This window comes from Pollicipes pollicipes, unplaced genomic scaffold (genome assembly GCF_011947565.3).
Source record: "Pollicipes pollicipes isolate AB1234 unplaced genomic scaffold, Ppol_2.1 Scaffold_4219;HRSCAF=4965_pilon_pilon_pilon, whole genome shotgun sequence".
In the NCBI taxonomy this organism is placed as follows: Eukaryota; Metazoa; Arthropoda; class Thecostraca; order Pollicipedomorpha; family Pollicipedidae; genus Pollicipes; species Pollicipes pollicipes.
The window spans coordinates 26,234,489-26,245,819 of NW_023596448.1; positions in this window are offsets into that span (position 1 = coordinate 26,234,489).

Consider the following 11,331-nt stretch of genomic DNA (forward strand, 5'->3'; position numbering starts at 1 on the left):
ACGACTACGACTACGGACTACGACCACCCCATGTAGTAAACTTATCATCATACAGTGAACATCCCTGATGATAGCCTTTTTACTTGTCCTTCGTTAATAAGATGCCCCTAATATTAATCGCGCATAACTGTGCATGACGCCCTTCTAAACGCCGTCTTTCGCCCCCCCCCCCCCTCTGACATCTCCGATCTCATCTGAAGCCCCTCTCCCACCCCTGTCTGACGCCTCCCACCCGCGACCTGACGCCCCCCATCCCCCTGAAAGAGATGTTGTATGTGTGTTACAATTCCTGGGGTTGAAACCCTACTTCTGAACCTTACACACGCCGGTGGAAGACTGTTAATGAGTCCTAGGTAGCTATTCCAGAAGATTACACGCGTCTGGTGAACGCTCTTGACGCTTTTGAACGACATCATTTCACCAAACGATGTCTGCTGGTAATCGAAGTGCAACGAGACTATTTGATTCCATGAATTTGCCTTTTACCAGGATAATGTTTTCCCTAATTTGAGTATTGTCCCAGAGCTTCATAACTGACTTGAAGCCCTACAACTTGACAAAGATTCAGGGCTCACCAAAAAGCGGCGTGTCGGATTCGGGATTTCATGCAATTAGTAAACTACATAGCTTGCATCAGCTCGAACCTTTAGCGCTGGGTTGTCTAATTCAGTTACACGTTTGCTTTTGTTTTGTAAAACAGTGATGAACAGCTATCCGCCAGTGGGGTTGCCTCGTCATCCGCCATTCTTTCTCCATTCGCTCTTCGTCCCACATCCCCGCAGTGCCCCATTCAGCCGAGATGAGCTGCCGACATCGGCCTCGTGTGGGTATGAGTGCTCCTGGCGGGGGCCCCGCTCCAGCGCCCGCACACGCCCTGGACGGGGCCCCTGAGGCAGCCAATTCGCAGTAGAGAAGGGATTCCCAGATACCCCACCACTATCCGCCACCATCGCCTCGACCCACCACTTCCCATTACGCTTCGTTCTATCGTAGCCCTACAAAAGTCACCATTCGCTGACGGCTTCTTATTCAAACCAAACCAAAAAAACACCCGTTCGCGCTGTTCTTCTCATTGGAATTGGCTTGGAAATATGACAATCATTTGTGGTAGGTCATAAGTCGTGAGAAGAAGACGTAACGACAAGCATTCAGCCCTTAGTGAGATGGTTAGGTAGACCATCCCACCCCCCAGGGTCGATGCAGCAGCGGGAATGGCAGGGAAGGGGAGAGGGGGTGGAGTGCAAAATCGGAAGGCTTTTACCTAAACTGCAGGTTTTGTAGCTACACATATGGTACTCAAATCCAGATCCAGCAGGCCTCATAGCTGAGCCATGGAGTACTAAATGGGACTGAAAAGACCCTTTTCTGAATCACAATGCCTTTTTCCGGATCTTTTGGATTAAGTAGCTCATTTTCTGGATAAGGATATAAAATCATGTGTTGTGGAAGACTGCTGTCTCGGGAGACACCTTTAACAACTAGGGGACCCTGCACAAGGTCAGGAGGGGCCCTCTATATAACATACCTGGAGGGCCCTGTTCTGGAACAGGAAAGACGCTTTAAGATGCCAGAAGGCCGCCGTTCCGAATTAGGACATCTTGTTTAGGACAGCGAGATGCTTGGCTGGATTTGCATTTGCATTTGATCCTGTTCTGGATAAGGAGGCCCGGCCCTTTTATGGGCCCCTACCTTGGATTTTTCGGCCGTTGACATAAGTTCTGATGGAAATTGATGTGTGTAGTAACTTGATGGGGTGGTACTGGCGTACGGTGCTCCCAGTTACGACATTGCCCAGGAACAGGAGGCCCAATTTCGTCCGGGAGGCATCCTGAAAAATTATGTCTCCCCTCCAACTCAAAACCCGTGGCGCCGCCCCTGATTTCAAGTTATTGCCAAGGAACGCCCCAATTTTCAATACAGCTTTAATCCAGTCTCAGTCCACAGCATTGAGCATGTAATTCATAACCAATGGCAAAAGGTGTAAGTATTATGCCAGCCTCGATGTACCTTCCGAGTACAAATTTCTCCTGCCATGGATTGATGGTGAAACACTTTTAATTCGTTGACGATTGCCCTAGGAATGTTTTCGGAACCTGTGTTCAATGCAATTATTGAAACGTGATCTTTGATGTGTTTCTTAGCTTTTCCACTTTCGGTGGTCAGGATTAACAAGATCGCAAAAATCGCAGGTCTTTTGATCTCAGGTCTGCAGAAATTCTGCGCAATGCTGTTGTTATCATGGGTCCTGTGTGATCCGGTGCACCAGCTGTGCACACACCAGCAGTGCTCGCTCTCCATGTGACTTGAGTCCGAAATCGATCGACCATAACTACACGATGTTCCCCTCCGCTACCGCGACGCCAAAGCTAGCTCTTAATTTTTTCCAAAGATGATATCGGGTGCGGTGAGCTTTTGGGCAGATATTTGAGTGTTTCGAATTTTCAAACACTGATTTCGGTATTCTGGTGTTTAAGGAATCCGAATGTTCGGTGGAAAATCCAAATATTCCGAATTCGAATGGTCTGCTCTATTTACAATGCAGACGCAAAAGCCACCCCGGATGAATTAGAAACTATATTCTCTCCAGGGGAATATCATCTACATGAAATTACGGCTCAGTGGACGATTCTAATTCGAAGCGCTCAATGGCGGTTGCGGGACCAATGATGCCAGATGGTGGCATGTGGGCTCCACGTGTTTTGCAGGTTACTTCATTGTTGACATCCCAGGTGATAGCTCAGGCGCAAATGCTTGCGACGGACAGAAAAAAACGTAACGCTCTTGGTACGCCACTGATACAACGTAACATTACGACGGTGCATAAGTGTAATTAGTGGTGGTTATATTTGGTATCAAAGTGCGGACGGTTTGGATACGAACGTTATCCGTTGCGAACGGTTAAGAACAGTACGCAATACGGGCTTTTCCTTTACGGAATTTATCCTTTACGGAACTGCCTCGAAACTCTGGGCGGTGGGGGGGGGGGGGGGAGGGGCTGATGCACTTAAATGCGTGCCACAGAGCCATGGTCTGGGTATCACAGCAGTCAAGCTAAGGTTAAACTGCAGCATAAGTTTTGAAATAGTGCACCAGACTGAGTCAATGGACCCTGCCTTAAATGGGCAGCTAAAAGCTGCGCCTTGAACAATACGCCAGACTGTCAAGCACTCTAGCATGAGTTAAAACTCCCGCGCTGTTGACGGCTGGTGTTGCCTGACCTTTTTACGCACAAGCCATGACAATTAGCGGAAAAGTACAGTGGCGACAAGGTTGCCATGTAAGCACCAGTGCACACCTGTTGCACACGGATGGCGTCATATTTCGCGCGCGTTTAGCCCTGGGCGTGCACAAATAACGCACGTATACCCCGTGGTGTAACATCCTCCATGCAATCCGACTCTCAAGCCAGCTGCCACCCGGCCCCCTGCGATCTCTGACCATAAACAACCTGGCCACGATCGGCAGCGTGCGACTTTCCGTCCACTGCACGCGCCGCCCACGGCGCACTGCCCAACTCGCGCGATGCGCCGTCGTCGCCAGCGACGACCCGCCGTCCGCGGTCGGCGCATCGGCTTGCACAACGCTCGTCGCACGCCGACGGGCGCGAGCGACGGCGGCGTCCCGCCTGAGGCTTTCGCCGACTTTCGCCGTCAGTGGCGCCGGGGTCGGCGGCGGTAGGCCGCGACCTGCCCCGCAGAGGCCTCCTGGGGGGGGGAGGGAGGGGGGGGGGGCGCAGAGGTCGTTCGGGACGTGGTGGTTCGATGGCCAGGGTACGGCTAACCCACCGTGTCTTTTATGATAATGATGCCTCTGTGCGGTGCCGCCGCCTCTGTGTGGCTAGAATGACGGGGAGAATGGCTTTTAACTGCCTGATGGTAGTTTGCATGTCGAGGGTGACAGCATCGCGTTAAGTGGAAGAGGATCACGGGGATTGTGTCGCGCGTGATGGTCTGCTAACAGGGGTGGGGATGGCAGTGCAGCAGGGCAGCTTTCCATGCAGGGTGGGGGAAATTTATGGGAGTGGGGCTCGGTTCAACAGCGTGTGGTAGAAACTAGGGGTAAACAGCGGATGGCACCAGGGAGGGCTGCAGCTGGCTCTCGAATTTAGAGCAGTACACGGCGAACGCTCATACATACATAAAAGCGCACGCATAGGCATGTGGGATCCAGGTACAGTGATTAACCATCACATAAGTATAATCATCGGATCCTTAAAAGAAAATGTATCCATGTATCCGAGGCTCACGGTCGACTGAAGCTGGCGTGAGGATGATATTTTGTCTAGCTAAGGCAAGTTGGATTAGGGGTGAGGATTTACCTGCCGCCAGTGATGGTGCAAAGCAAGGTGACATGTAACTGAGGAATGCTGTAAGTTGATGGCTTTTAGTGATCGGCCGCATGGTAAAGAAACATGAAGTGGCGTATAACCTACTGCAGAGTCAGGCAATTCAGTCATTTAATTACGGCAAGTAAGAATAATACCGCGATGTTCCTTCACATTCTGGGCTTGGATGTGGCTGTCTGGAAACACTGAATAACTCCAAACTCACTGACCCCCGATCCTCATGCTGAGGCCAAAAAAAGCCATCCAACGCCGCCCAGCGGCACACAGGTGCACGCATGTTCTGCCGATCGACTGGCCGTGGTGACTGGCCGAGCGGCACCGCCAGCTCCGCTGCGCCACGTTTGCCTCGCACGCTCGCCGGCGTGCCGCGGGAACGGCTCAATCAGGGCGGCCCCGGCGAGGCCCTTGCAGACACCCACTGCGGTATAACGACGCGGTGACACAACGGCGCACCGCGCGCGGGTTCTGCGCCACAGGGTGTCGCCGGCGTCGGATCAAGGTGAGAGGCCCTACTGCTGGGTCGGAACGAGCGATACGGCCGCGCCGGTGGAGGACCATATTGTCCTCCGACGTATCTATACGTCCTCGTCCTCGTCCGACCGACGGGCGAGGACGACAGCGCCGTGACTGAAAGGTCGAGCAGATGTGAGGGTGCTGCGGGGCCACGTACACAGTGGTGAGTGAGACCTCGCTGTAGGCATGCACCAGAGCAGCAGCACTTGTAAGTGTAACACGCCCCTTACAGCGAATGTTACAGCGAATGCCTGTACCCGTTTTGTTCACCTGACATTGTACGTATGACTTTGGTAATGTGTTGCATTGCACCACATGGCATGAATTGTAGCCGTCCACTAACTAAATGCATGAAAAACAAATGATGTTCCGTACTCAGGATACAATACACAGCAAAAAAGGTCAGACGGGCAAAACACTGCTCACTTGCACCGAATGTGCTTGCATGCATCACCGTAAAGGCTGTGGCATAATTGATGTTTCATGTTCGTAAAAATGATAGGGTTCCGTCCCCGTTGAAACCTTGGAAAGATTTCATGTTTACTGGCGTCAGTATGGTTGGATTGAGCGACTTCAACAATCTGGCGGAAAAGATGAAACTCATGGATTGATAATTTTGAACTGCTCAAGGGAATTCCGTGTGGCTAATTATGCTTGAACGTTGACTGACTGCAAACAAATCTATTAGGGCGTTTTTTCGGTGGCGCGCATCTGTGTTTTCAGGCGATCCTAGCACCTTCGAGCCTTCTGTTTCTGGTGAGGTCGGAGCCCATAAGAAGATCCTTGCCAAGGCTTCAGGTCGTCACAGAAAGGCCCCCGAACAACTTTAAAGGTGCCCCGACTGCCTCGGTCAACATCATCCCTTTTGACCCGATGACACCACGAGCGGGCCGATTCGCTATGACTTCGGGCGTTCAGGCGATGGAGCGGCATGAATGAAATGATGAAATTGCAAACGAACTACCCGAGCAAACAAAAAACCAGCAGTCTTTCCGTCCTTCCAGGGCGAAAGTTTCAGTAGATGGACGAACCACGCGAGTCGGCCCCTCCTGAATGGCAGATCAGCTACTGTCAAAGAAGGAAAGCGCACGGGAGGAAGCTCGAGTGGCGGAGGAGTTTCCGATCGATATCGCGGAGGCGTAGATGAACGACTCCACCGATTTTACGAGGGATCTAGCCGACCAATGGCTTTTCGTCGCAAGCCATGCCAAGGAGCCCGACATGGACAGTGGAGGCATGGACGGCACGGGAGTTGAAGTGGGAGGTGACATGGCTGGCATTCTTACGACCGATACGATGGATCAAGTGAGATTCGACCCCCCTGACGAGACATCTCAAAATACCCCTGATCAAACTATGGGAAGAATGACAAATATGACAGCGTACAATTTGGGCCATGGCCTGGCAAGGGCTACCTTCGATCAACAACAAAATAACCCGGTTCTGAAGAATGGCGCGGCTAACACAGTACAGCATTCTGAGACGGTTCGGCGAATATTCTGTCAGGAAATATGTGTAAGATGCACCCAAATATCGACACCCAGGAGCCCGTCATTAATTTCCGATCTTCGCTGGGCATGACAGGCGACTCCCATCCAGAGCTTGTCCTGCATTGAGGGCTCATAGACCTTTGACTTGTTTCTTTTCTATGCACGCTCATGACCTTAGTTTCCAGAACTTTCCGCGCGGTGGAGGTCCTCAAGCCCCCAAAGTGCACCTAACGCGGCAATTCCCGAGCCTGTGCTGAATTAGTCACTCTATTGGTCCCAATCAGGATCTTCAGTAATATGGTGGAGCGTGCGTACAAGAGCAAAATAAACTGCCGCAGGAGACAGGCACTTAAACTATCAGTTTTCTTTTTTGTAAGGGAGAGGCAAGCGCTATTAATGCTTTTCACTCCATTTGTGCCAGCGAATCGTGATTCCGATGCATTGATGCGTTATTCAGTATAAAACAAATATAAATAGAAAAAGGCAGCGTACTGCGATAGAAACGGCAACGTTTTCAACTATGCCATTCATTATTTTAACGAGGTCAAACCAGTGATGTCGTAGATCGCTGTTGGTGATGCATTCGGCCATCATATGCTGTTGCATGATGATCACGCCACGGTCACCCAGGTTCATGCCATTTCCGTTTTTACAGTTTCCTGTAGAACGGATCATGAGCACATGTGCCCTGACTGTTTGGCACGATGTGAATGCGATGGTACACGGCGAATCCGTCCAGTCATTCGCCGGAACAAAGCCGGTTGAACGACCCAGTGTGACAATCTACAACAGCAGAATTGCAAAAGAGTTCAACACAGTTTCATAAGTCACAAAAACCTAGTCATTTCCAGATTGCCACCGTGACGTAACCGGGGTACGAGCCGTGCTTATTGACCGCGCAACGTGCTCTCATGCGTTCACAGCGGCCTCAGAAGAATCGGCGCAGGCCACAGTGCCTTTTGACGCCAACGCGAGTGCGGGCCACCGAAGGCGTTCCGTCGCCTGCTGGTGACCAGCGCGCTCGGCGGGCGCGGCGGCGTGACACAGTCCGCTATTCGTCAAGCCAAAGGGCACGACCGGCACGCAATGTCGGCTCACGCCTGGCTGACGGCTCCAGCACCAGCGGCCGAGACGGCGTCACGCCCCGGCGCGCCGCGGCCGGCGCCTGCGGGTATCTCCTGCGCGAGAGGTGCCCTGGAGGAATTTAGTCGCACGGCAACGCTGGCGGCGATGTTTCCGGGAATGGCGGCCATCCGGCGCGGGCGCCGGTGCTGGTGGGGAGATCGGTGGCGGGGAGTCGTCTTCTGCCGATGACGAGGAACGCGCAGACGACCGCAATGCCGATAAATCGATCGGGCCTTCGGTGAAGCCCCGGCCCAAGCGGCTGACCGACGGTAGCAGGAAGCAGATCAACGTTCTCATTCTGCAGTGATCGCACTGACGGATCAACGGCTCTCCAACATGCTCGTGAATGCACGCTTCCAAGATGCGTCGGTTCGCTGAGCGCGATCTGATTCCCATTTGCAGCGCTGCTCGCACAGCTTTATCTGCCGCGCAGCCGTGAAACTAAGCCGGCAGCCGGCCCAGTGCGCTCCTTGCTCTAGCCGGATGGTCATGCCGTCAACAATCGGGGCAAACTTCTTTTCAGACGAGCTGCGGCTGCATGCGCCGTGGATGAGGACCAGAAAGTGGCTGCACGCAACATCAGGCACTCTTGAGGCGGGGGTAGGCGTCTCGAGAGCAGCTTTGTCCTGATTTCGTTACCTATCATTCCGTATGAGGAGGCAATTTGTATTACACTTTCTCCTATTAACCTATGCAGATTAGTCCTGCAGTGAGAATCTGTGCTCATGTGATGCATGGTTGAGGAGGGCGGCCGCTTCCATATTCGGTATCCACGAACCCGGAATAACGTGTTTTTTTTCAGCAGTGGCGGGTCCACGGCCTTTAAAAGTTGGTCCATTTGTCCCCCTCGAAGATTTTTCAGATGGACGAGTAGATCTTTTCGTCTCCTGGGCAGATGCGGGGTCTTCTGCTCAATCCTCGAATTTGGTTCGCCAAAAGTACCTCTTGATATACATAATAAGATTTAATCTGTCAACCTGGTGGAACCACCCAGTCTCTCCAATCGGGCCTTTATGACCGACGGTGCTTCCTGTGTTTTGTCATGGATCTGCTGGGTATCTGACGGGACCTCCTTCAGATCAGCTGGTCGGCTGACCTGCCTCCTACTGACCAGGGTGGCCTGATGCTCACCATCTAGAGTCTCAAGCGCAAGACATTTTTGCAAGCCTTAACAGGGTGTTCCACGTTTGCATGGGGTGTTGAGCTGAAATAGCCATTGTAGGTATAGCCATCAGTCGGTGTAGTTCACAGCGCACACTTCTTGAAGAAAATGTTCCACATTTGAAGATGTTGAAGCAAGCATCAGAATCTTTATTATAGGACCTCACTGATAACTTTTGGTTTACCTTTCAGTACTCCAGGCAACACGACTTCGTCCTTTTGATGAATATGCTCCTCGGTACGTCATTGGCTACGAGATCGTGCCTTGTACAACATTGATTAAAAGTCAATCGACAGCCGTCATAAATGGAAGTCGTGCCAACAAACGCCACATATGAACGACTCGACAATTGCATTTTCTTGGTCTTGATCACCTGGCTGACGAAATGACAGAATTTGACGGATGACTGGGTGACCTTGCAAAAGTCTCCCCGAAATAGTGTGCACATATCTGCGGGCGTGTAGGTAAGAACCTAGGGAGGGTTAGGTCTTGAGAGCAGGACTGTGAACTGCAGTGAATGGCCTTCAAGATGGCTATTTCACTTCAAAGCCCCATACAAATGTGGAACACCTCCGTTAAGGAGGCAGGGTTCTGGACTGCACGGAATGGTCTTCAGGATGGTTTTTCAGTTCAAAACCCCATACAAATGTGAGCCACTCCCTTTAATCGGCCTCCTTTTTATTTAGAGGAAAATGCTGTCTTGATCACCCGGCCCTTCCTGCCTGTATAATCGAGCCTCTTAACATTGTAAGGGGTTGTAAGGGGAAAACATTGTGTATGCCCCTTAGCAAATACAAGGGGTCGGCTGCCACCCTCTCTCCTAGAAGCACCGTTCTTGTTCTGTGTGCTTAACGCAATACAGCATAAGTATGCGATCCAAAACATGCAAGGGGCTCCCGCGATACATTTTGTGCTGAAATATTTCTGGTGAACGCAACCAAAATATGTAAACACTTTGGCTTCAATTTAATCAAGTGGCCAGATACCGTAATATTTCCAATATTCTGACAATTGCCTGGGATACTAGGATGCGTCCTGACGTAGTACAGTAGCAATGCACTGAAATCTCGGAGGTCGGAACGCCACCATCCGGTGCCTTTACATATCACATAAATAGCGGACGGGCGTGCGATGCCTGTCCGGAGCCAGCAGAAGTTTTGGAAGACTCGAACTTATCGGTATTGTTAGGCAGTGGTGAACGAGTTTTAAGGGATATGGACTGACCGCTTCAGATTGGGATCAACCGCAACAGCTCCGGACGTCTGTGACGGGAAGGAAAAGTTCCCGCACCAAGCGAAAACGGTCACATAGGACACGCGTGACGCGTCCGTGTGATGATCTGTGTGATGCTGATCGATGTGATGATCATGACACATGTCTGTCGTCATGCGTGACGCCGGCATGTGTCTCGGCCTGCCGCATTGTGGGTGAAGTGAAGGATCAGTGGGGGTCTCACGGATCGCACCCGATGTTGGCTCACGGTGTTGGCAAAGCCCGACCACATCAAGGCGACATACCCATCGCGCAAACCGTGCAGGGGCTTCGCCCGAAGAAAACAATGTACTGCACCCTCATTCATTATAGTCTATGTAAATGCATCACAATGTACCGCATCCTCATTCATTACAGTGGATGTCGAGAGGCCTCGGACAAGGAAGTGACCCGCTGCCACTTGAATACAACTCTCGAGGAGCTACGTCCTATGCCAAAATATCCCTGACTACGGCCCGGCGTGTCCGATCGAAGTAGACCAGAGCAGCATCGATATTGTGGGAAAATGGCAGGGATCCTGACCACTTACCACTGAAATTCACCTGGTTCTTCAGTCTGGACAGTCCAACGAAGGGCTGACAGGGCCAATGCAATATGCATTTTACACGCAAGATGTATTAATAACTTTATACACGCAGTGTATAGCAAAGCATTGCAGTATGATACAATGATCTCCACCTGAGCTGGGCGACTTTCTGGATATGAAGACTAACGATGAGGAAAAGTAAGCATATAAATGCTATGATGGACAGGACACTCAAAATAACCTTCCACTGGGCCTGACATCCAGGATTCATTCATGACGAAGGCCACAACCGCCGATGAGAACTGTAATGAGAAACGTCAAACTTGGCCTTTGCCGACCAGCAGAACAATCAGACAGCAGTCCAATCCGACCAGCAGTCCACAACAATCAGACACCACCACGGACTACGACGACACCGGCACCCACGCGCAAGGCGCTAATGCGAAATGGCGACCCCGTTTGGTTTAGTTCTAGCAAGCGTTGATTGTGCGCTACGGGAAGTGGTAAACACGGCTCATAGTTCAGCCAAAGCACCGTAATGCACAACACCGCCCAATGATCATTTCAAGCAAGGACACTTATGGTAAAACCCTGCCGCTTGACCATGTGCGTATGCGGCACCCCCACTGGCACAACCAGTATTTTCTAACAAGCCTCGTCTGTGAGCTGATGAGACGAGCAGGTACTTTACACAGATGATGTTTCTACTGCAAGGCTGGGATCAGACTGGGATAACACAGCTCCAAGGTCCGTGACAGCACAGCTGGCCCAGCTCCAAGCTCCGTGACAACACAGCTGGCACAGCTTCGAGCTCCGTGACAACACAGCTGGTCCAGATCCGAACTCCGTGAAACACAGCTGGCACAGCTTCGAGCTCCGTGACAACACAGCTGGCCCA